This window comes from Balaenoptera physalus, assembly GCF_965194825.1.
Source record: "Balaenoptera physalus genome assembly, chromosome: 3".
In the NCBI taxonomy this organism is placed as follows: domain Eukaryota; kingdom Metazoa; phylum Chordata; class Mammalia; order Artiodactyla; family Balaenopteridae; genus Balaenoptera; species Balaenoptera physalus.
The window spans coordinates 145517071-145543012 of NC_138890.1; the positions used below are offsets into that span (position 1 = coordinate 145517071).

The following is a 25942-nucleotide window of genomic DNA, read 5'->3' on the forward strand; positions in this document are numbered from 1 at the left end:
TATATCCAGGGCCTTGTAAGGGGTCCGCTGGTACTAGTGCAGGAGCTGGAAGATGTGCTTCCTTAGCTTCCCAGGAGTCTGCCCCACTTCCTCTCTTATGGATCAAGGAGCTTTCTGTTTTCTACTCCTTCTGCTTATGGAAACAGACAACAGTCAATGCTATACGCTGATCAATCCATTCCCACCGCGTTGCTTCCCATACGTGGTGACATGAAACCGTTCAGGGACCTTGAGCAGAGCACATGAATGTTGGGATCACTCGGGACAGGGCCCCCTCTCGATCCAATTCTGTAACTGACTTTACCTGTTCCTGTTCTTTGACACCAGGCCATTGCCAGAGACTTGTTCATTTTTGTCCCCAGCTCTGCGCCCTTCCCCGAGCTTCAGGCATGTGTGTGCACTGACCTCCTTGACACCTTCACGGGAACCTTCTCTTTCCCTTGCTCTCCCCCCCATCCCTCACAGTCCTACTGCTTCTTTCTTCAAAATAAACCTCAACTCCAGGGTTTTTTTTTTTTTCTTGGATTCCCACTGCCACCAGCCCAGTCCAGGTCACTCACCCTCCTCTATGGCTTTCCCAGAACCACAAATGTCCCACTTGAATACAATCTCCATTTAGCACCCAGAGTTATTTGCTAAAAGCCTAAATGGATCCTCATCATCCCTGATTGAATAGCCTCTAACGGCTTTTCCTTGGGCTTTATATAACATTCTATTCCACGGTGCACAGAGCCCTGTGTGGTCTGCCTTCAACCTCATCTCCACCACCCTCCTCTCTAACCATGCACCTGATGTAGGCCCCCGACACACCACACTCCTTCCTGTCTCTGAGGCTTAGCCCGTGCTGTGCCCCCTGGCCTGGGGGCATCTCACCTCTGCTCTTGGCATGATGGGCTCTTCTGTTTGTGGGGTCTCAGCTGAGATGTCTGAGAAAACTTTCTAGGGGCCACTTCAAGAGTGTAGGTTCAGGGCTTCCCTGGTGGCGCAGTGGTTAAGAATCTGCCTGCCAAGGCAGGGGACACGGGTTTGAGCCCTGGTCCGGGAAGATCCCACATGCCGTGGAGCAGTGAAGCCCGTGAGCCACAACTACTGAAGCCCCTGTGCCTAGAGCCTGTGCTCCGCAACAAGAGAAGCCACCGCAATGAGAAGCCCGTGCACCGCAACGAAGAGGAACCCCCACTCCCTGCGACTAGAGAAAGCCCACGTGCAGCAACGAAAACCCAACGCAGCCAAAAATAAATAAATAAATTAAAAAAAAAAGTGTAGGTCCACCTCTTCCATTATCACTGCACCCTGTTTGTTTCCTTTATAGAACGTACTATTTTTAGAAATTACATACAGTTCTTGTTTGTTCATTCACTTGTTTATTGTCTATTCTTCCATTAAGCTGCAAGCTCCTTAAGGTTAAGGATCGTGTCTGTTTCTTTCCCCAGTGTATGCTACATGCCTGGGATACTGACCAGAGGAAAGAGGCACTAAATACATATTTGTTAAATGAATGAATGAATGAGCTACCTCTGAACACTGAACAGACCTTATTGTACGTTTATCACAGTGTACCGCAATTATTATTTCCATGCATTTTTCCTTGCTTGACTATGAGCTACATAGGCAAGTTATAAATAATAGGTACTCTCTGTATTACCAGCATCCAACACAGTGCTTGGGATGCACGTATCCTACTAAGTACACAATTCATGCATATTTAATTAAATTAGCTGCCAAATTATTGATTATTATTCTCAACTTAGAAACATTCACTGGAACATTCACAGGAGAGGTGATCACCTCAGCCGGAGGAGCAGATGACAGGGAGAGAATTTCTAGAATTACCCAGAAATAGGAGAAACAGATGTTATTTCCACAGCAGTGAGTTAGGTACTTGACAGATACTTGAGACAGTAGATAACACCAGGCCACAAACTGCAGTGTTAATGGAGTGTGTTACTGAAGTTTACGTAAAGGAAAAGTTTCCACCGCTCCCTAAACCTATCAGCACGGTTACCTGTGATATTCATTAGGTTAGGATCTAATTCATGCAATAGGTTTCCAATAAATGTTCACTGATTTAATGAAATACCAATTGGCATTTCTAAATGTTTTTATCTGATGTAACTGTATCTCTCCAACCAAGTTACAACCTTATTTATAGTAAAACCTTGGAGATATAATTGCTATTTCTTTGAATTCTCCATAGCAATGCCCCATATTTTTCATAGCAAGAGGACTCGGTAAGTATTTGTTGATTGATACATACCATGTTTCCACACTATATGCCAAGGCAGAAAACCAGGCATCTCATTGTTATTTAAAGTTGTCTTCTTGCTAATTCCTTAACATGAAAAGGATTTTACCTATCACCTGGTGGCACCATCACTTTACTGATTCAGAAACAGTCTAGAGAAAGTGACTTGCTAAAGTGATACCATGGTGTGAACTAGGCTTCAGGCTTCTCAACTGGGGGTCCAATGTTTATTCTATTCTAGAATACTGAGTGTGTGGCTGCAGAAGAATAAGAAAGAAACTGAAATTAGATATGATTTACTTAAGTTACAGATTATTTAATGAGATTTTTAAGCATTGAAAAGTATTTTTATTTTATCAATTTCATCAGTGAGAGCACAGTAATGATTCCAAAGTTAATGCCAGATGAATTTGCCTTGTAAAGACTCCATTGTTTTGAAACAGGGAGGAAATGTACAGAATTAGACTGGCTATATTTCATAGAGACAATGTTGGTGACATGATACTATCCCATTATTTTTCATAAGCCATAATTCATCTTAAAGCTTTAATTTAGGATTATTTTATCTTGCTGCAAGAGGAAAAAGGCATTTTTTCCCCAAGACAAATAAATAGCTAGCAGGAAGTGCTTAATTATGAAGATAGCTTTTAACCTTTGATTTACTGTCTTTTCCTGATTTTGATAAATTAAAAATTAGAGTAAGGCCCAGTGTGAGATACAGAAGGACTTTGAGTAAAGACCCTCAGACAATCTGCATTTGCCCAGATGACCAAGGCTGACCACACTGTTGAAAGATTTCGCTCCTGCTGGAAGGCTGGATGCTCTATAATGCTAAAAGGCCCCAGAAGAATACTTTCCCACAGCCCTTTGGGGAGATTTGCTCCCCCGCCGTGATCAGGCTGCCAGCCCAGGGGGTGATTAGCCCTGGCTGCACATTGGTATTATCTGGGGAGTTTTAAAAAAAATATCACCCAGCCTCCATCCCTGACCAATTCAGTTTGAGTTCTGAGTATCCGCATTCTAAATATTTAAAATATTTGAAATGACATGAATGTGTGATGTAGTCTGGTTTGAAAACCATTGTTCTGAATGGGTTCTTCTGCCCAGATGGAGCCCCTCTTTCCCAATTCCTGCCCAGGAGGGAGAAGAACCCACGTGAGGAATGAAGAGGCTGGTTCTACAATATCCTGCTTGTTTTCTCCAGTCTTGAGCTGAGGAGTGGGGGAAAGAACAGTGGGTTCCACTGTGTGTGCCAGGAGGATAGATTTTGTTTTGTTTTGTTTTGTTTTTCTGCCAAAGGTACCAAAAGAGAATAGAGGCCTCCACTATTTCCCAGAGCAGGGTTTTTCAACCTCGGCGCTGTTGATATTTGGGGCTGGATACTTCTTTGTTGCAAGGAACCATCCTGTGCATTGTAAGGAAGTTTAGCAGCACCCCTTTGCCCACTAAATGCCAATAGCACTCCCCTCCCCAAGTTGTGACAACCAAAAACTGTCTCCAGACGTTGTCAAATGACCCCCAGTGGGGTGGCGGGTAAGGCATGCAAAATCACTCTTGGTTGACATATTTTAGAGATACAGCAGCAGAAGCTCTGATGGAGAATTTGGTGGTGACTGGGAGGGCATGGCTTTTGTAAGTATTGGCAAAGGAAGGCAAGTATGGCTGTGTCCGTGAAGACATTGATGGAGATGGGGATTTTGACCAAGGCAGCAAGAAGATCCCTGAAGGTGGTCATAGTGGTGTGACTGTGGGCTGGAGGATGGTGGGAGAGACCTCAGCTGGTCATACTAAGTATCTGGATTAAGGGAGCAATGCCACGCAGCCAGGAGGTGGTAGCAGTAACAGACTTCAGGAAGAGGGAAGATGTCGGTTCAACCTTGGGGCTAATGGAGTGAAACATGGGAGGCTTGTAGAAGGGTTGGGAGGGGACTCGAATGCCACTTTTAAAGGACAAAAAAGTTGTATTTGGGAGGGACTACTGAGGACAGCCAATGAGAAGGAGCGATCTTTGATAAGGTGGGGACCCCCGGATGGTAAGTTAATGGAATGAAAAGAAGAGCAACTTTGTTTTGAAATCTCCTGAAGATTTATTTAACACCATAATGAATGTTTCATTAGTCATAGGTATTAAAGGAGGAGCTTAAAGTTACACTGCATTTCCTTCCACTCATAAATTTAGTCATATTTACCTACCTCACTCTCCTTAGATAAAAGAGGAGAAAGAGGTTAGAGAAGATAAGAGGGAGCAATTGCCAAAGCCTACGAGATTAGTCCTGACTCCACAATTTGAATCATAGGATTCTACCATTTAGACTTGGAAGGGACCATCACTTTATCTGTGCTTCTCTATGCCATTCTCATACAGAAAGATCCCTCATTATGCCTATACTGACAAAGGAGATTATGGCTTTTGGCAAAACAATGGATAATACTATATATACACACATATATTTACATATATGTACAGTAAACTCTTTGAAACAAACAAAAACAACTCAGTAACACTTTTCAGAGTTGGTTCACATATTCAGCAGGTTTCCCAGATTTAGGGAGCAAATGACTTTATTTTTATACAGAATCATGTATTTTAAAGCAGAAAGTGATGTCAGAGTGTTAGAGGTTATCTGGTCCATCAAATATCAATCTTAATAAAAACTATGGACTTATGAGAATGTTGCATTAACCGATTCTACCCTTAACAATGCATTTGGCTAAATACAAGGACTGTTAAAGTGTGTCTATTCTCCAAAGTAAAAAAAAAAAAAAAAATTCCATTAGCTATTTTCCCTTCTGATATACATAACTACCATTTTACCATTGCTCATTCAGTGGAGTAGGAAATGCACTGTAAATTCATCATCTTCAAGTGTTTCGATGGAAATAAACCAATGGCCCCTTGGGAAAATGGTTGAAATGTGTTTAGAGAACCCTACACCAGGGTTTAGCTGCTCACGGTCCAGGTCCCATATCACGTTGCAAACAGGCTGCTTTTAGACCAGTTCAGCTTGGGCTTCCTTTTTTTTTTTTTTTTTTTTTAAGGTCATGGAAGCTGAAGGTTGAAAAGGCAAACAGAAAAAAAAAAAAAAAGAACACACACTCATTTTCTTCAGCTTAGAGATAAGCAGGAAACCCAAAGAACGTGTTCTTAACAATAAGACCTCAGTAATAATACTGAATAGAAATTCACCCAAGTGCATCTGACAGAAGTCCAGGCAGGCATCCAGGAGATTCTAGGGGCGAGCTGCTGAGTCACTCACTGTACGTCTTTTTCCTCATCTGTACATTGGGGATGAAGCCTGTATCACTATGAAACTATGATCTCATTTGTCTATTTTTATAAAAATGTTTATAAATGCATAGATTATGTCTGATAGAAACATCCTTTCTAGAGACAGAGGTAGGGTTGATGCACGGTCCCATATTCTGATTGACAAGTTGAAAGATAATGTTGATATCATCATGATCACCTCTAAGTCAATTCCAAGTTTGTGACTCTTGTTACCTATACTACTGCATATAACCCCATGCACCTGACTTTACCAGTCTTCCAACAATCCTGGTTCTACCACTGGCTTGCTGTGGGATTTGGGGAACGTTACTTACCCTCTCTGGGCATTGCTTTCCTTGTATGTTAAATGGAGAGGAGGAGATTTAGTCTTCATGAGAATCCTAGGAGGTAGCTACTAGGATTATCATCCCCATTTTACAGATGAGAAAACACACAGAGAGGTCAAGTAATTTCCCCAGAGTCACAGAGCAGCAAGTGGTGAAGCCAGGATTGCAGTCCATGCGTTGAGCACAGCCCTTGCCCTAAACCCATATGTGGTGCTGCCTCTGTGCAAAGCTGTAAGTACAGCTCAATGTCTTTAAAACGATTGGCCTTCTTTGGAGGAATGTGCTGGATATCCAAGTCAGAGATGCTCCTCTGCCCCTTTGTCCCATCCATGGGTCTGGGAGTTAAAAAATTGGAACTAGTGAATTCACTTTCTTCTGGGTAGAAGCAGTACAAAAAGTGTCTGTCGCATCCCCCAGGGCCCCAAGTATCCAAGCTCAGGGGCTGCATTATCACATTTGCATTTTTGCTACCTCAAATATTAAATTATGCTTGTGTTTAGTACATTCAGTAAACATGCACTGAGTACCCACTATGTGCTTGGGACTTTCAGAGTCTGCAGGAGAACAGTGTAAATCACCAATGCCTGCCCTTAGGAAGCCTAGAGTATTGAGATTAAAGACCACTAGGTCATACACAAGAAAATATAAACAACCATAGGGTAATAGCTGGAAGGTGTGAAGTGAGTTGAGTTTGGGGATGGGATTCAGCCTGGGGAAGGCCAGTTCCAAGTTGATTCTGATCACAGCATTGAAGAGAGAGGGGGCCATCCTGGAGGACTTGACTTGCTTTGCATAATAAAATGCTTCTGATATTCACATTCAATTCTGAAGGTCAGTCTCTGGAAGTATTAGAATACCAGAGAGTTTCCCTCCTGGGGGTTAAATTGGTGACTATCCTGTTGTGAGAGATGGAGATTGCTTCCTCCAGATGTGCTCCTGAGCCCCTTGAGCCTGGTTCAGCCCCTTCTCTGTTCTCCCGTGTCACCCAAGGCACGTCTCCACATTTGTCCCTTGCACATATGTTATAAGGATCTGTTTAAAGGTCTCCTCTTGCCCTGGCATTTGAAGGGACTGAGTTAAACCAGATCAGACAGGTTTCTGCTGAAAGCCTTCCCTGAGCTCTTGTGTATTGTCAATACGCAGCTTTCCCCAAACATATTTGACCCTATATCCTCCTGTGAGTAATACCTTTCAATAACTCACAGGACTAGAATTCTGAAGAACACAGTTTTAGAAGCCCAGTGCTAGCTGCGGAGTAGAGAGAAACCGCAAGACAGGGTCCCGCCCTCCAGGAGCTCAGATTTTAGTGGGGAAGATAAAAGCCTCAAGGAGAAGTTACGATTCAGTCCACTAAGTGCTAGATTCCAGGTATGTACAGGAATGTGGTGGCGGAAGGGTGTAGAGAAATAAGAAAACGTCAGCGAAGGCTTCAAAGAGAAGCTGATACAAGAGCTGAGCATTCGAGGATGAGTCGGCACCCACCAGGATAAAGGAAAAGGGCATGCCGGCTGCTGGCACGCATGCACAAAGATATGGAATTAGGAAAGAGAAAGGCTCTTGGGGAGATTGCCACTAGATGTAGATGAAGCCTGAAGTACTGCTTGGAAAATGGCTGTAAATAAACCTAGAAGGAAGAGGGCAAATGAGGAAGGAGACTGTGGGCCAGGCATTGTGTGTACATTTTAACTGGCAGTGTGAAGTGAGAAGTTACTGAACCGTGGAGAAAGCTCATCAACTTCCCTCTTCGAAAAGGAAGTTACAGAGTGGCCTGGAGGACGGATTGGGAGGTTGTAAAAAGACACAAGTGACTGGTTAGGAAACTGTTGGACTATCCAGGTGAGAGATGATGGGGGATAACCAAGAAATTGGCAGTGGAGAAGGAAAAGTGTGAAAAATGAACAAATGATTAAGAGGCAGAGTTGACTTAGGAATGGAAGAAGGTAGATGAGTCAAAGATGACTCTGCAGTTTCTGGTTTGAATAAGCAGGTGGCTGACTGTATCATTATCAGGAGAGAGAGGACCGGTAGAGGAACCAAGTCAGCTTGGAGGAGAAGACAGCAGCTTCCATTTGGCCATGTTGATTTTTTAGGTTTTTATGGAATCTACAGGTAGAATTAATGGTCTGGATTTTAGGCTGGAGATATATATTTGGGAGTTGTCAACCTAAAAATAATGTCTCAAGCCATGGGAGTGGGTGAGATCACCCAGCAAAGTGAAATTGGAAATAAAAAGAGGAGAGCCAAGTGCAGAACTCTGGAGATCAGATGCCAAGTAAGCCTGAAGGAAGAAGGAGGTCCCAGTGCAGTGGTGTGGCAGAGCCTCATGGAAATATGATCTGGAAATCCGTACCTAAGTGTTGTTCCTGATCCTCTCAGGGGTGCACTAACCCATGGAAGAGCTGTGCCATGGTCAGAACTCCAGGTCCATGAGAGAAAACTTGAGGTGACACCAGATCTGCCTGTACCTTTCACCTCTTCCTCCTCCCATCTTTACTCCAGTCCTTCAAGTTTGTGTCCTAGTTGACTGGTCCCTCCCTCTAAGGTCAACCTTCCTGCTGCATCTCCCCACTCTGCCTCTGTCCTTGTCTACTCCACCGGACCAGTGTTATCGTTCAGCATTAACCCAGGGCTGCTGGCCACTTTGTGAAAGGGAGCCTGCACTCTGCTCCTTCACTCAAGTCCAGAGGACCAGGTCCAAAATGATCAGGAAAGGCATCAGAGTTTGAGTCTTAGATTCAGAAGTCTTCTTCATAGAAGCTGTCCCTAAGACCATGAATGCCATTGTCAAGGTGGAGTTTGGAGAAGGAGAGGGACAAAAAGAAATTTAAGTTAGCCTTTGCTTTCAGGGGACTAAGAGAGGAACAAGGCCAGCAAGGGAGGCTATACACTAATATTCAAGAAGATTGAAAAAGAACCAAGAGAACGTGGTGATATGGAAACCATGGGAGGTGAGAGTAAATGAAGGAGGGGTGGTCACAGTGCTGAATGCTGCAGAGTTTGCAGAAAATGATGAAAGTGGCTCTTTTGCTCCTTTCTTGTTTGCCCGTTTCTATTCTCCTCTAACCTGAAAAGAACCTAATTATAGGAATGAGATCACTACGCAATTTAACCTAACTCCTGAATTATGGGCTCCTGAAGGCACACCATGCCTTGCTTAACCTGTTGCTTCTTCTCCTAGATAAAAAGAAGAATGAAGAATGAAGCAGTTAAAAAATGACTAGCTCCTTACCTCCAACAGCCCCCTTAGCAATCCTGCAGGCAGATCACACAGGCAAGATAATATCTGAAGAAAGAGTCAGCCAGTCTGCATGCAATGGATAATGACGCAGTATCCAACCTCCTGCCTCAGTGACTCACTGGGATTCTTTCCCCTTTTTTCCCTTTAAAAACTGTCATGGCTGAGCAGAATCTTTGGAGTTGGTCTCAGGACACGTGTCCACCTTCTCCCCAGATTGCTGGCTTTTCTGATTAAAGCACATTTCCTTTCTATTGACACTTGCCTCTTGAATTTTTGGCTTTTGAGTGGTGAGCAGCTGAACCTGAGTTTGGTAACTGTGACTTGAGAAAAGGTCAATGGATTTGGCAACACAGAAGTCATAGGCAACTTGCTAAAGAGACATGTCAGTCACAAGACGGTGGAGAACCCAAATTGTTGAAAGTAAGGGAAGTGGAGGCAAAAAGAAAGTTCTTTCCAGAAGTTTAATGATGGAGGAAACAGTTTTAATTCATTCATTTATTTAATTCTTAAGCATCTACTTGGTCCAAGGCACTAAGATGACCAAAAAAAATTTTTTTAAGCGTCCAAAGCTCCCCACAACACCAAGGAGTCTGCGATCTAATTGAGACAATAAGCTGCACATAAAAAATTAACTGAAAATACAAGACATTGAGTTTGCCATCTTCCCTACTCAGCCCTGTTGTCACTATAAACTTTCATCCCTCTGTGATTGCACCCACTCCCACAGTTTCAAGGACCACCTATGACACAGCCCTCTCTCTACTAATGACAACACGGAGCCACACCTTAGCTCCTGACCTGCCCTCCACTCTCCAGATGGGCACTTCTGCCTGCCCACCGAGGCCTTCCATCTTCACTGTTACTACTCTGCCCAAAGGACTATGTACTTGGGCTGGTGACCCTGTTAGTACTTGTGCCAGCACACTGACAATCAAATTTGGGGGCACTTCACCAAAAATGCTTATCTTAGCTCTAGGACTTTAAGGCAATGATTTTCAAACTGTGTTAAGTGGAACCTCAGCATGGTCCCTGGTGTATCCTCTAGACTTGATTGACTATTTCCTTTCCCATGTTAGGGAAGTTTTCAACTATAATCACTTCAAATATTTTCTCAGGCCCTTTCCCTTTCTCTTCTTCTTCTGGGACCCCTATAATTCAAATGTTGTCCCAGAGGTCTCTGAGACTATCCTCAATTCTTTTCATTCTTTATTCTTTATTCTGCTCCTCGACAGTTATTTCCACCATTCTGTCTTCCAGCTCACTTCTTCATTCTTCTGCCTCAGTTATTCTGCTGTTGATTCCTTCTGGTGTATTTTTCATTTCAGTTATTGTGTCGCTCATCACTGATTGTTCTTTAGTTCTTCTAGGTCTTTGTTAAACATTTCTTGTATCTTCTCAATCCATGCCTCCATTCTATATCTGAGATCTTGGATCACCTTTACTATCATTACTCTGAATTCTATTTCAGGTAGATTGCCTATTTCCTCTTCATTTATTTGGTCTTGTGGGTTTTTACCTTGCTCCTTCATCCGCAACATATTTCTCTGTCATCTCATTTTGTCTAACCTACTGTGTTTATGGTCTTCTTTCCACAGGCTGCAGGGTCGTAGTTCCTCTTGCTTCTGTTGTCTGCCCCCGGTGAGTGAGGTTGGTTCAGGGGCTTGTGTAGGCTTCCTGGTGGGAGGGCCTGGTGCCTGTGCTCTGGGGGGTGGAGTTGAGTCCTTTCCCTCTGAAGGGCAGGGCTTTGTCAGGTGGTGTGTTTTGGGTGTGTCTGTGAGGTTAGTACTTTAGGCAGCCTGTCTACTGATGGGTGGGGTTGCGTTCCTGTCTTGCTGGTTGTTTGGCATGAGGTGTCCAGCACTGGAGCCTGCAGGCAGTTGTGTGGGGCTGGGTCTTGGTGTTGATATAGATACCTCCCGGAGCATGCACGCCGATTAATATTCCCTGCGCCTGGGAATTCTCTGGCAATCCAGCGTCCTGGACTCTATGTTCCCACCTGGGAGGCCCAGGCCCAACCCCTGGCTGGGTAACCAAGAGCCCACAAGCCACACAGTGAAGCCCAAGAAAAAAGAAAGAAAAGGAAAAAAAATGAAAAGAAAAAAAAACAGACAAACAAAACCCAAGACAAATAGCAAAACCAACAGCAAACAAAGAGCAGCAACAACACAACACACACACTCACACACATAGAAAAAAGAAAAAAAAAAGAGAGAAAAAACCAAAAACAAACAAACCAAAAAAACTAAGGAAACAGACAAACAAACAAAAGAATTTTAATATGAGAACAGTCAACAAGGACTAAACTAAAAAAAACAAAGAATGAAAAATAAAACAAAAACAGAAAGCAAGCAAACAAACAAAAAAGCAAAGAAAACATAAAATATACATATAAAAACAATGGAAAAAAAGAAAAAACAAAGAACAAAAACAAGGAAAAAACCACAAACCAACAAAAAAGTAAAATAAAAATAGAGAAAATTTTAAATTATATATATATTTAAAATTTTTTTAAATAATAAAAATTAAAAATAACAGATAAAAAATAATAAAAACAACAACACCAACAACTGAGCAAAAAGAAGCAAATAAAAAAAGAATAATAGTAATAAGACTATTTTCCTGGGGCCTCCTCTGTCAGTGTCCTTGCTCCCACAGTGAGCCAGAGCCTATCCCTGCCTCCCCAGGAGGCCTTCCAATACCTCTAGGTAGGTCTCTGCACCTGCTGTGAGCACTGTAGGGGCAGCTCAGACTCTGACCTGGCCCAACTCCCACGTGTACTTGCCCCCAAAGTCCACTGCTGCAAAGGCTAGACTGGCCTCAGAGGTGGCAACACTTGTTGTCTATTCAGGTATGCCACAGAGGCAGGATTTACCCAGCTGATCTCGGGGATTTAATCCATAGCTTGTGCAGCTACATGGAAAGATTTTCATTACTCTTCCTTAGTTGCACCACCCCTGGGACTCAGCTTTGGTTTCAACCCCACCTCTGCACGTGTGCCGCCCTCAGGTGTCTGTTCCCCGCCCAGGTGAGAGGGAGCAAAAGCAGTGGCTGCTTGGGGCACACTTACTCACGCAGGCTGGGGCAGAGGTACCGCGGCCACAGTTGGAGTGTCTGCAAGTTGCCTGTGACAGTGGAGACCAGCAGGCAGTTGGAACAGATTGGGGTGTGCTTGCTCTGTTGGGAGCCCCTCCCGGTGTCCACAGAGGCAGGAGCTGGTGTGGGGAGCTGTGACGACCCCGCCACCCAACCTCTCAACAATGGCGCCTCGCTTTTCAGGCAGACCATGCATCATCTAGGGGCATTCCTGGCCACGGAGCCCCTCACTCCCATCCCCTCTGTTGTATCCACACAGCCAACGATGTTCCTCTCCCCAGATCCATTCTCCCAACCCCACACTTTAGCACTCAGCCCCTGCCAGCATCAGTGGACTCCCGTCCCAGGCAGGGGCGCCCAGGGCTGATCTCCAAGGAGGCTTTGGGATGGGCAGCGCTCAGGCCCCCGGAACCCATGCAGGTGGAGGAGACCCCGGCCCAAGGAGGGAGCAGGCCTGCTCAGGTGGGAGCCCTCCCAGTGCCCGCGGAGGCTGAAGAAGCCAGCAGTTGGAGAAAGGGCTCCATCCTTTGCGTACCACTCAACAATGACACCTTGCTTTTATGGTATCTCAGGCTTTTTCCTCAGACTTTCCTGGTTGTGAAGCTCCTTACTCCTGTCCCTTCAGGCTGTCTTTTCACAGCCAACAGCTGTCCCCTCCCTGGGTTTGCACTCCAAACCCCACTTTCCAGCAGCCAGCTCCCTTTCACAACAGACGACTCATGATTCAGCCTGGAATGCACAGAGCTGCAGTGTAGACCATGCGTGCAGTTCTTACTTTGTCCTACCTTCTGCAGACTGTCGGCTGTGTTCTCCCTTGATCCCCCAAAGGTCCTTTTCTGTCCCAGCTGATTTCCCCACCGTGAGGGAGTTTTTCTGAGTGTGGAGACCTCCCCTCACCTTCAGTTTCCTGCCAGGGTTGCTGGTCCCTTTTATGATTCCTCTGTTCTTTTTTCCTTCTTTCTTTCATTCTTTTACGTGTCGAAAGTCTTCTGCTAATGTTCAGCAAGTGCTCTGTGGGAACTGTTCCACTTGTAGCTGAATTCTTGGTGTACTTGTGAGGAGTGACAAATTCTGCGTCCTCCTATTCCGCCATCTTGACTCCTCCCCTGGAGTCAAGAGAAAGGAAAAGCCTTGAATTTTAAAACTCATATGTCTGACTCACTTTCTGTCCTTGCTCTTTGTTTTATAGCTACTTTATTTTATCTATTTATTTATTTTTTTATTTTTGGCTGTGTTGGGTCTTCATTTCGTGCAAGGGCTTTCTCTAGTTGTGGCAAGTGGGGGCCGCTCTTCATCGCGGTGCACGGGTCTTTCACTATCGCGGCCCCTCCCGTTGCGGGGCACAGGCTCCAGACGCGCAGGCTCAGTAGTTGTGGCTCACGGGCCCAGTTGCTCTGCGGCATGTGGGATCTTCCCAGACCAGGGCTCGAATGCGTGTCCCCTGCATTAGCAGGCAGATTCTCAACCACTGCGCCACCAGGGAAGCCCCCTTGCTCTTTGTTTTATCTGTGACCCATTTCCAAGTGATGCTCTTTCACTGGAAGCACATCTCCTGGGAAGCCTGCTCTTCCTCTCTCTCTTGACCAAGGTCTGGGTGAGGTTTAGGACCCAAAAAGGGGCATGGAAGGGCACACCCATTCCTCATCTGGGAAATCCAGGCATCTCTCGGTAGGATGGGGATGATCATTGCTATCTCAAAGAGGGTAGTGAGTGCAAATTCTCTCATATTTTAACAAATAAGTATTGAGGGTCTACTATGTGCCAGACATTGTGTTGGGTGCAGTTGCCTGCCCTCGAGACAGTGAGTTCTTACAATAAAGTGGAAATGATGCTACAATAGAAATAAACTACCGTTCTCCTCTAGGGAAACACAGAGAAGGGGCAGGCAGCCAGGGGCTGAGGGAGTTAGAGCTGCTGTCAGTCCTTTACCTTCATAGAGGATCTGCAGTTAGCCCCTGAAGGATGTTGGGGGAAGGAGAGGAAAGGGCCCAGTGAGGTGGGAGTAGCACAGGAGTGAGTCACTGTGGCTGAGAGTAAGAGTGCTGACACTCGCTGTGGTGGTGGCCGCTGGGAAAGTGTGCCTTCAAACACAAGCCTATTTATATTTGATCCCTAAGGCAAAAAGGAACCAGTCTTAAAAGTCCCAGAGCCACTGCCACCCATTCATCTCTTAGAAGGATCCCACCATGTGATTCCTGGATGCAGCTGTAGAATGCATGTCCATCTAGAGTCTAATATAGACCAGTGCTTCTTGACCTTTCTTTCATTATCATCTCCCTAAGGAGCCTTTTGAGACATTTTTTTCCCTAATCACTTTGCTGCCTCCCATGAAATTTTAATATCACAAAAATGCTGTTCAAGTGTTCAGGTACTATAGACACACTGTGCTTTATACATAAATGATTATGTGTTTTCGTTCCCCAAGAACTAGTTTTCACCTCCTGGGGAGTGATAACGTCTCTCAAGGTTCAGGTTCCGTAAGTGCTTGCCCACTCTTTTCAACCCCCGCCCCCGCCTCTTCCCCCCTCCCATGCTCAGGATCCAGCTTGTCATTTATCAAAATCCTATCTGGATTCCCTCTTAATCACTCCAGCACAGGTGTTCTCAAGCATTCGGGGCTGGGTAATTCTTTGTTGGAAGGGGGTAGGTTGTCCTGTGCCTTGTATGACTTTGAGCAGCTTCCCTGGCCTCTGTCCTTAGATGCTAATAGCGCCCCCCGACCAGTTGTGACAACCAAAAAATGTCTCCAGACACTGCCTGTGTCCTCTGATTGAGAACCACTTCTTTAAGGCTTTAGCTGCAGGTTCTTCTGCTATTGCAAAGCAATATTTGCAAGCACACTAATTTTTCAGTCCACAAGAGATGGCATCCTTGGTCCAGAGGGGTCCAGGAAGGGAAAGCCCCTGCCCCTTGCTTTGTAATCCTCTCACCCTACAAGCTACTTCTGTGTCTTTTCCTTATGCAACACTGAACTGTCCAGCTCAGACCTCCAGGTCCTGAGTTGATAATCTCATTACAGCTAATCCTGTTTACAGCCGTTCTCTTGGCAGAACAATCTTGTCAGGACCGAGGCTCTTTCCTTGCCATCCACTGTGCTTGCTGCTCCATTGTTCCTGGGGATGGTGGCCTGGCTGCATATAAGCTTTCATTGATAGGGCCTATCCTGTTTACGAGGAGTCTGCAGAAGGGCCCCATCAAATACTTCCATCCCTTCCTTCAATAAATGGCTCTCTTTGATCTGTGCAAGGCAAAATAGTGTTTGTCAGCAGCTGGGCTTCCTCTAGCTGATGATGGGGACATCCTGTCCCAGAAGACTCCCCAAAATAACACTTTGAATTTCAGAATATTTTCAGGTTTCTCTTTTTTTCTAAGCATTTTTCTTTTTTTGCAGGGTATCTCTTTATGGCAAGTAAAGAAAGGGGCTGGGGCTTCCCTGGTGGCGCAGTGGTTAAGAATCTGCCTGCCAATGCAGGGAACACGGGTTCGAGCCCTGGTCTGGGAAGATCCCACATGCCGCGGAGCAACTAAGCCCGTGAGCGACAGCTACTGAGCCTGTGCGTCTGGAGCCTGTGCTCCGCAACGGGAGAGGCCGCGACACTGACAGGCCTGCGCACCGCGATGAAGAGTGGCCCCCACTCGCCGCGACTGGAGAAAACCCTCGCACAGAAATGAAGACCCAACACAGCTAAAAATAAATATAATAAATAAATAAATTAAAAAAAAAAAAAAAAAAGAAAGGGGCTGATCTTAGTTGTTGAAGCCCAGAGTAACACAAAGCTGAATGGTTTTCTGCAGGTCACCACCAAACAGGAGAAAAGGATAGGGCTGATAATAATATAAACATTTGGAAGCAGGACAAGAGACAAGATTAGGGCTGGCCAGGTGAGATCCCTTTTCATGTTGTCAATTTAAAGCTCCAAGTTATCTAACAAGGTGAGAAAGAGGTCATGGGTATTAGTCACCTGAATAACAAGGTGGTAGGAACTAGTTCAATTATGCGGATGAATGGTAAGTGGAATTTTCTACTTCCGTAGCTTTTAAGAAATTACCAGGTGAAGAGAGATTCTCTACGTGCTGCTGTGGTTCTCAAAGTGCAGGCCCTAAATCCGACAGCATCACCTGGGAACTTGTTAGGAATGTAGATTCTCTGGCTCCACCCCAGATACTGAATCGGCAGCTCTGAAAGTGTGGCCAGCATCTGTGCTAACAATCACCTCCAGGTGATTTTAATGCACGCTAGAGTTTGAGGAGAACCAGTCTCTATCCATAACCTTCAAACTTCCGAGAACCTAAAAATCACTGTGGGAGCTGATGAAAATGCAGGTTCCCAGACTCCATCTCTAAAGATACATTTGGTCCGGGTTGGGCCCTGGGAAGTCTGCCTTGATAATAAGTATCCCAGGGTGATTAGGATGCAGGATCCAAAGCCAGGCTTGAGGAAGATCTGACTTAGACACACAGGGGCAGTAGACATTTTCCACAGCGCTCCACTCCTGTTCCGAAGAGACCCCCCTCGTGGCTGAGAATGAGCCGGTATCACAACTCAGCTTCCCTTCCCAGTCATTCCGTGAAGCTGGCTGCTAGGGTTACCTATTGTGACAGGTGGTTCTTTTCAGGATTACTCAAATACTAGGTCAGACTGGCCCCATCAGTTCCTTTCACGCTGACATCTGAAGCACGTTGCTAACTCCTAACCTGGGTTGGGCTCTCACAGATAGCTTAGAAGGAAAAGCTTTGTATCCCCTTACTAGTTCCTTGAACCACAATCCAAGACGCAGCTTGGTTTTCCCAGGAGTTTTGTTTCGCACAGCTGATGCATTCCAGGCATTGCTGGGATGCATTTTTCTTCTCCTCTTTCCCTCCAGCCCCCAGCCTATGCCATAGGAGCATATATGGCCTCCTGGGGTGATCATCCTCAAATCCTAACCCTCTCTCCCAAAGCTGTCTCTCCCACCAGATACCCGGCCCTTCACCGTGCAGAACTGAGTTCGCCAAGACCACTATCAGCTCCGAATTCCAGCTCAGAGAGGGAGCTGCTGCTACTGCTGCTGCATCTCAGATGTAGGCTTCAAGGTACAGTATTGGCTGCTGTCTTCCTGGCTTCGTTTTCTGTGTCCCTTTTGGCATCTTACCACTCAACTTTTCTGGCGCTTCTGAGTGTTGGGCTCTTTATTTCTCATATAGTTTACTGTGATCTATTCTCAACAGACTCCTCCTCCAGTCAGTCACTGGCACCCTAGAGAGAGGGTCCTTCTTTGTCCCCAGTCACTGTTTGGAGCCCCACAATAGCAATGGATGGGGCCCACTAGAGCCACTGTGTACAGTTGTGCAGTTCGTGCACTGCACAAAGACACCTCAGGAAGGCGGCAAGTGTGGACTGAAATCCAGCTCGTGTTCTGCTCACCAAGAGGAGCGCGTGACACTGTGCTGTGGACAGCTGGAAGAAGGTACACTGTTTTGTTTTGTTTTCTTTTTACACGACAAGTCTATATACATATACATATCTTGACACAATCACATTAGGTTATCAGCTGACACTAGATTAATGTGTTTTATTGTCATCTCAGTGTTTATGTGAAAATGAAGACTTTTAGAGTGCTTGAAACTATTTTATGAGAAATAGTTAATTCATAGGTTTTATTTCTTAGAGCATTTTAGGTTTACAGAAAAACTGAACAGAAATTACAGTGTTCCCACATGCTCCCACGCACTCCCTCCCACCCCACCTCTCGTTTCCTCTATTACCAACACCTTTCATTAGTTGGGGTACATTTGTTACAATGGATGAACCAATATTAATCCATTATTATGAACTAAAGTCCATAGTTTACATTAGGGTCCCCTCTTTGTGTTGTACATTCTACAGGTTTTGACAAATATATAATGCCTTGTATTCACCACGTTTGTATCATACAGAAGCGTTTCACTGCTCTAAAAACTCCCTGTGTTTCACTTCCCCACACCTCCCTCCCTTACTTCCCCTCCCCAGGCCCTGGAAACCACTGATCGTTTTACTGTTTTATAGTTTGGTGGAAGGTATACTTTTCTTTGTACAAAGGAATATCTACCAGATAAAACCACAGGGTTTTTTCTGCCCAGAGACACACGATATTTTTTTTTAAATTTAGCCAATGCCTTGAGTCTAAGAGCAAACCTAATTTAGGTTCCTTCTCTGGATGACTTCAGTGTATCCCATCTCCCTTGTTTCTCTTTAACTAGTACAACCTTATTTTTTGGTAAACATTACTTTATGGTCCCCTTTCTCCATTCATTCATTCCTCCCCTACTACGATACATCTTTTATGTCAATGCTGTCCCAAAGACCTTTCTGCAATGATGAAAATGTTCTATATCTGTGCCACCCAATACAATAGCCACTAGTGTCATGTGGCTACTGAGCACTTGAAATGTGGCTAGTGCAATGGAGGAACTGAATTTTTAAATTCTATTTAATTTTAATAATTTCAACTTAGCCCCATGTGGCCAATAGCTACTATTTTGGACAGCACAGATTTAAGTTTTTGCCTGTGCCAGATCACCCATCCTGATAGCATTCATAAACTTTCCCCCGCCTTCATACTTGAAATCCTCCCTTTCCTCTTGAATCTTCCCTGACAAATTAGAAAAGCAACTAAATTCTGCCTGACCCCGTTCATGGCTGAAATACACAGCTCCCACATCTGTCACGTTTATCACCATCCAATCTATTCTTTTCTTACACAGAACATTAAGGTGTCTTGTAAAATCTATTTATGAGGCTCTCCCATGTTCCTTGTCTATGCCTTTTTATGTCTCCCTCCGTTAAGTGTTTTCTGTTTAAAACTCCATACCCCTGGAAAACAGAGTAGAATTACATAACTCATGCTTTAGTTGGCAGTTTCTACAAGCCATTGTCAGTGGGTTAATACACGCCATTTTAGATGATTGTGACACAACACTTCAGGGCTGAAAGAGTGGGAAGAGGAGAAACGATAACATCAAAGGAAATGAAGAGAATTAGGAGTCTCAGTCCAGGACTCAGCAGGGCATGAGTAAGGAGATGTGGATGGCGGCTCTCAGGAGGCTGGCATTCTGAGCACATCTGTGCCACCAGCAGGCCCATGACATTGGTCATATCAGGGACTTAGCTTTCTCCTTCATGGAATGAAGGGTTTGGACCAGAGGCTCCAGTTCGAGGTGTCTCCCAGCTTAGAATGCTCCTTGGGTCAAAAGTAGCCTGGGAATGACTGGGACATTGGAAACAGACTTGGTCACGTGAAATATTTCACACAATCTCACCCCCACCACCGCTTCCCCAGCTAGCAGTGTTTGCGATGAACACGTTAACTTTGCTGAGGACAGGACTGAAACAATATTTTAAGAACCAACAAAACCTAGTTCAGAGTGAGTCATTGGTCCTGACTATAGTGGCTCAACTGACCACAAAAGTTTGTGAATGATCTATATAGTGTCCTTAAAACATCTGCACAAACCTTTTATTTCCAATGCTTTGAACAGAAATAAACAGTCTTTAATCCAAAGTCTACACTCCACAAAACAGTTGAAAATTTAAAGTATAAGCACGGACTCCCTGGCTGAGTGTCTCTTGCCTGTGCGCCCATGTGAGTGGCCAGTTAAATGCCTGGCCTCTGCTATGTAAGCAGTAGGAAATCTTTGCATATAAAAACAGGGCAAGTTGTGCTAAAGTAAAACTCGTGTTCTGGAACTCTTAATGTGCACGTAAAATTACCGCTTAGGCTTGCAAGCTAAATGATTTGCTAATGGCAACTAAAATGTGACATGCCCCTGGAAGAAATAATTGAATCATAACTTGGAAGGGTCTGAGTCGATTATCCTCAGCCAAGCGCTTAAATATATTTTTCTTTCTCTCCCTAAACCTTGCTTCTGCAGTGAAGAATAGGAATAGTGTTGTTGTGATGACTAAAGGAAACTAGGGCATAGCACTGTAAACCCTTCAGAGTTCCCGGCACCGTTGCAATTACGCATTTCTTTATATAATCACTTGCCTGCTGTCTCTCCCTGCTAGACTGTAAGTTCCAGGAGGGCAGGGTTTTTGTCACCTTTTGCTCAGAGTCTGGCATGTAGGAGGGAGTCAACACAGATCTTTTGAATAAAACATGTAAATCATTTAGAGTCACTGGAGTCAAATCCCCGGGCTTGGCTCCTGTGTTCTTGGACAAGTAGCTCTTCGGCCTATGCCTTCGTTTCCTCTTCTATAAAGGAGGATAGTGATGGTATCTACTTGATTGAATAACTGTGAGAGTTGAATGGGATAATATATGCAAAGATCTTAGAACAGTGTCTGGTACATAGAGAGAACTCATTAAATGTTAATGATTTTTAATCATTAAAAATTGATGATAGTTGATGTGTAATAAGCACTTCATAAATGACAGTTATTATTATTTGCTATCATTTTTGAAAGACTATTTGCCCTTTGAAATAGCAGTTATATGGAGGTCCTCAGTTACGTATTCTACTATACTAGGACAGCTGCTTTCCCTTTGTATGCTATGCCAGGCACAAGTGTGGGCACAGCATGTCAAAGGAAACACCAAAATGATGTTCACAATGGTACATGGGTCTCTAGGGTCCAGGGAAAAGTGACAAAATGTTTTCCCACCTCCGTATGTTACAGGATCCCTCTCTTACCTCCTGGTACCCTCCCCTCATCTCTATTTGGCCAGTTGTCCCAGAAAGTCCCCAGCTTGCAAATCAACCTCCCCTATAGGATCTGTCTTTACCCATCACCGTTAAAGGATGCTTTTCAGCAATCTATTCTCTTGTGGAAATAATTTATTGCCAGAAAGTAAATGATAAAAGCCTATATTTCTATATTCAGGACAGGAAGGAAAAATAAGAAAAAAGACTTGAGACTAATTCTAGATCTTGCCTTTACTAACTGAGTCACTTCTGGTAAGTTACTTGTTTGATTGTGTCTCAGAATAATATCAGTTAGACGGGAATAATCAATATGTGATCTACCTCTGGGCTTATGAAAATTAAATGAGATAAGCGTGCAAAGGACCTAGTTCCAATTAAGAGAAGAGAGTTTCTAAATTGTGAAAAGAACAAATTTTGCCACCCTTCCAACTCCAGTCATTCTGAGTGTCCAAATTGATCTGGGAGATTTAGCGAGGGGTTTTTTTCCTTTCCCTAGGGACTCCATTTTTAAATGGTGGGGCTACTTCCTATCTGAGGACAAAGGAGAGGTGGAGAAGGGCACACACACACTTTCTTTTCTTTTTTGCCCTCTGACCTTTTCTCTAATTTGTAAGTAAAATTTGAATAATGCTATAATTCCATTCCAGTATTTTCTATATACTCTTCTTTAACCGAATAAGGTAATCAACTCTTATCCTTAGCCTCTCCCCTAATTTTCTGAATTTAATGACTCTAGATTTGAATTTTATAGCATTTCAGGAACAGGTTTTTTCCCATATAATTTGAGATTCAATTTCATTTATTTGAGAATTGATTGTTGTAAAAAATCTAATTGTTTTTAATAAGCAAAATCACTTTGATCCATTTTATTCTTTTTATTTTTTTACAATTAAGGAGCATTCACTTTAATATTCATAGTTCTTTGAAGTATAACACTATGCGTTACTATTTCTTGTTTAAACATGGTCTAGCAAGATCAATAGTTACTTGTAAAAAAAAACATGGGAGAGGGGTTAGCATACATTTAAAGAAGGCAGTATTCCAAAGAACATAATTGTAAAAAATGACAACAGTATCATAGATCTCCTCAATGTAAAAGCACAATTAATATTAAGAAATATATGCATAATCTGATCCATTTAATTCTGATAGGTAGAGTATATAAAAACATTGCTAACCTATAGTAAATGGTTGAGATAGATGATGGGGTAGATGATCTGAAAACTAAAGTGAAAAGCTCAGAGCATTTTATAAAACTTGCCAAAGCAAACCTCGTTCTAAAGAAAAACATTCAGGCAAATTCCCAAGTTCAGGTCTTAATATACCTTTTATCCTATAGAAGCCATTCCTTTCCTGAGCATTGAAAAGACAAGATCTGAGAGGTGCTTGCTTAATCCACAGGGATCTAAGGCCTTTTTAAAAAGGAACTCAAAGACCTAAGCAAATATTACCTCTGAATTTTGTAAATATTTTATTCCTTACTTATTTGTCTGAGCAAAATCATATATCCTCTAACAACCCTAACTAGATACAACTTTTAACCTAAAGAAAAAAAAATTGGAAAGTAAAAATGTGCTTTGGGATTTAGTTAGAATTGAAAATCCATTTCCTTTCTATGTAGTAATGACTTTTATGGGGCTTTATAACAATAAGGTTGGTTAAAAATATTTAAAGCCATGGAGAATAATTGGACAGTCTCATACCACACTTTATACAATATTCTTTGTGTTAAAATAATTTCCCTTAAGCCCCTTCCTCTTCCCATTGTCTCCCTACCTCCCTTGTCAGGAGTGAACTAATCAGAGAAAACCTGCTTTACTGTGTAGCCCTTGAGAGTTTGGTTCTGAGAGGACAGATGCTGGTCTCCCAGTTCTGGAACTTTCTACCTGTGTGACCTTGGGCTAGTGACTTAACCTTCTGAACCCCACTCTACTCATCTGCAGCAGGGTACCCACTTCCCAAGGTTGTTGTCAGAATTAAATCGGACGGTGGGGATTGTGCTAGCAGGAGAATGGGTTCCTTCACCGCCCCCAGCTGCAGTTAACTTTCACTCTGACATAATGTTGCTATCGGTCAAAAATAAAATGGGCCTTGGTTGCAGCATGAGGACTTCTTAGTTGCGGCATGTGAAGACACGGCGCAGCCAAAATTAAAAAAAAAAAAAAATTGGCGAATGTTAGTGTACATAAATTTTTAAAAAATAAAATGAGGGACCTCCCTGGTGGCGCAGTGGTTAAGAATCCGCCTGCCAATGCAGGGGACACGGATTCGAGCCCTGGTCTGGGAAGATCCCACATGTCACGGAGCAACTAAGCCTGTGCGCCACAACTACTGAGCCCACATGCCACAACTACTGCGGCCCACGTGCCTGGAGCCCGTGCTCCACAACAAAAGCCACCGCAATGAGAAGCCCGTGCACTGCAACGAAGAATAGCCCCTGCTCGCCACAACTACAGAAAGCCCACGCACAGCAATGAAGACCCAACACAGCCAATAATTAATTAATTAATTAATTAATTTAAAAAATAAAATTAAAAAAAATGAGCCTTGGGACATGGATAAATGGATGGGGTCAAAATACAGATTCCAAATTCCACTGTCACCACGGAGAAGGAAGAGAAGGCAGGGCCTTTGAATCCCTACACCTTATATACATAGTAAGCACTAGATGCATGTGTTTTTGAATGGTCTTCTGGTGGATTTGATAGAAATAAGGTACCCTGACTAGCACGAAGCTGGTAAAGTTAAAAGATGGTAGAGAATGATGGGTTAAGAGCAAAGGATGGGAATCAAGCACGTTGGGATCAGATTCTAGCTTTGGAGTAACTTTGGACAAAGGTGCTAATTTCTCTGAATATGCATTTAAATCTGATCATTCTTCTCCCTCTCCATCCCCCTCCCCCTCCCCCCCCCCCACATTCCCAGTCACACAAAACAGTGACAGCTACCACTCTGGATAGCTTCACCTTGCCTTTAGGATAAAGTCCCAAGCGCGGCCCATGAGATCTGGTCCCTCTCACCCTTCTATCCCTGGTTCTCTTAGCTCCAGCAATAGTGCTCTTTTTCAGTACCCTCGGAAGTGCTGTCTGGCCCTGTCTTGCCCCTGTGTGATCCAATAACATCTTGTCTCATCTACCTGGAATGATGTCATCCCCAGCACCAGTACCTCCTCCCCCATTTAGTGAATAACCCTGAATGTCTAGGCTTAAACATCATTTTCTGAGTGAGATTTTGCCTCCCGCCCCACCCTAGGTTAGGGATCCTCCTGTGCTCTGTGTTTCCCTCTTTCTTCAGTCTTGCTGCACTGTGATGTCTCTTCCCCCCACATTAGACTCCATGAGATATCCGTGTACATGTAGAGGGTGGATCCAGTGTAGAGCAGGGAGCATTGGGTTTACCTTGTTCTCTACTGCAGTCCCAGAGTCCAGCCCAGCGGCTGCTCGTAGCACACACTGACTGGATGCGTGAAGGACTGAGTATCAGGAGACTGAGGTCTCCTCCCAGACTTGTGAGGGCTAAAGGAGATGATGTCTGTATCAAGTTCAGAACCACTCTTGGCACCTGGTAAATATCTCAGCCATTGGTGGCTATTATCATTAATAGAAATGTTTAAGTGATGAATTTGTTTCATTTCTAAATTCTTTGGTGGGCACTTCTCCAAATGGGAGAGTTAAAGGAAGGTAAGCAAGCTGCCCATTTGTACCCATTCTTCTAAATACAATTGGAGAGTTTTAGAGCAGAACAAGATGAAACAATGTGCCAAACCAAAATTGGAGCCAGGACAGAAAATGGCTTTGATGTGATGGATCCAGTGTAATTGTATGTTTGCATGCGCCTCGGGTCTGGCTATGCTCCAGGTGCAAACATCCATAACCCAGTCCATCAACCAGATGTTACCAGTTTGGAGAGTTTTTTTTTTTAAACAGAAATATGATCTATGCCTATAGAAACCTACATGTTAGCACACGGAAAATGACTGTAGTCAATATCATATAAAAATACAATTTGCAAAAGATAATTACGGAATCCACATGAAAGTCTTATACCTGAGTCTTAAACTTGAGTAATAAAAGGTGAATACTCCTTTTCCAGCTGGAATTTAAAGATAGGATTTTCATAATGGAGACCAGATTATATAAAATTTGATGTAATAAAGTTGTATCTTCTTTTATTAAAAATTATAAATAAGTGTGAGACTTCTTTTATTTTCAACTGACCAGGCCTCTTAAGTTACAAACTTTGCTGAAGTCTAACATGGGTAGGATAGATGCTGATGATTCTTAGTATTGGAAGAAACTTCATGATTCAAAAAAATGAAGTCATAATGTTGGTATGTCATGTATCAGGACTGATGTTTTAAAATGGGAACTTTTAATTCCATCTTCTATGACTGGTCCAAAATTTCTTGAGGATGTTGCAGGGGAAATGAAGGAACATTTGGAAAGGGGGAAAAAAATCTATCTGCTACCTCTTCTAAACTATTATCTCTCTACTACTAGTAGCCTGAGACTGGCTTTTCTCTGAGCATCCCTAATTGAGCTTCTGTTAATAGACTTGGTATATAAGTTAGGGATATATTTGGCTGCAAGTAATAGAAAACCCAAACAATAGTAACTTCAACAAATAGAGGATTCTTTTTCACACATTACAAAAATCCAGAGTTAGGTAACTGTTGGCATTGTTTGCAGCTCACAATGCCATGAGGGACCCAGGTCATTGTATCTTTCTGCTCTGCTATCCTTATAGCCTCATGTTTCAAGATGTTTGCCATAGTTCAGACATCACATGTGCTTTGAAAGCAGGAAAAGAGTGTTATCTCTGTCTCCTTTTAACAGGAAATCAGAGGCTTTATCAGAACTCCCAGGCAAATATCTACTTGTGTTTTATGGGCTGGGAAAGAGAATATTTATCTGGACAAGTGTTTAGTGAGGAAAAAGAGGGAAGTGGATATTGGATAAGCAACTGACAGTGATGCTACACTTGGCTTGGTCTTCACACTACCCTGGTTGCCGATGGGAGGTGGGGTAGGGCACTGACACTCCTATGTGATCTGTCATGCTCTCTTAGTAGGGCTGGGTGAATAAGTG

General features: G+C 43.6%; 1 long non-coding RNA gene across 8 annotated transcripts in view; it reads left to right on the forward strand.

The window, feature by feature from the left end:
* LOC309656887 overlaps nucleotides 1–25942 on the forward strand; it is a 268342-nt gene that overhangs the window by 239912 nt on the left and 2488 nt on the right. For 3 of the 8 annotated variants that reach the window (XR_014261574.1, XR_014261575.1, XR_014261578.1), the window contains 3 exons: nucleotides 8707–16073; nucleotides 17133–17264; nucleotides 17400–23755. This is a non-coding gene — a long non-coding RNA (uncharacterized lncRNA). Of the gene's footprint in view, nucleotides 1–8706; nucleotides 16074–17132; nucleotides 17265–17399; nucleotides 23756–25942 lie in introns of those variants that run through there. The other 5 variants (XR_014261580.1, XR_014261576.1, XR_014261577.1 and 2 more) reach the window with 5 other exon arrangements.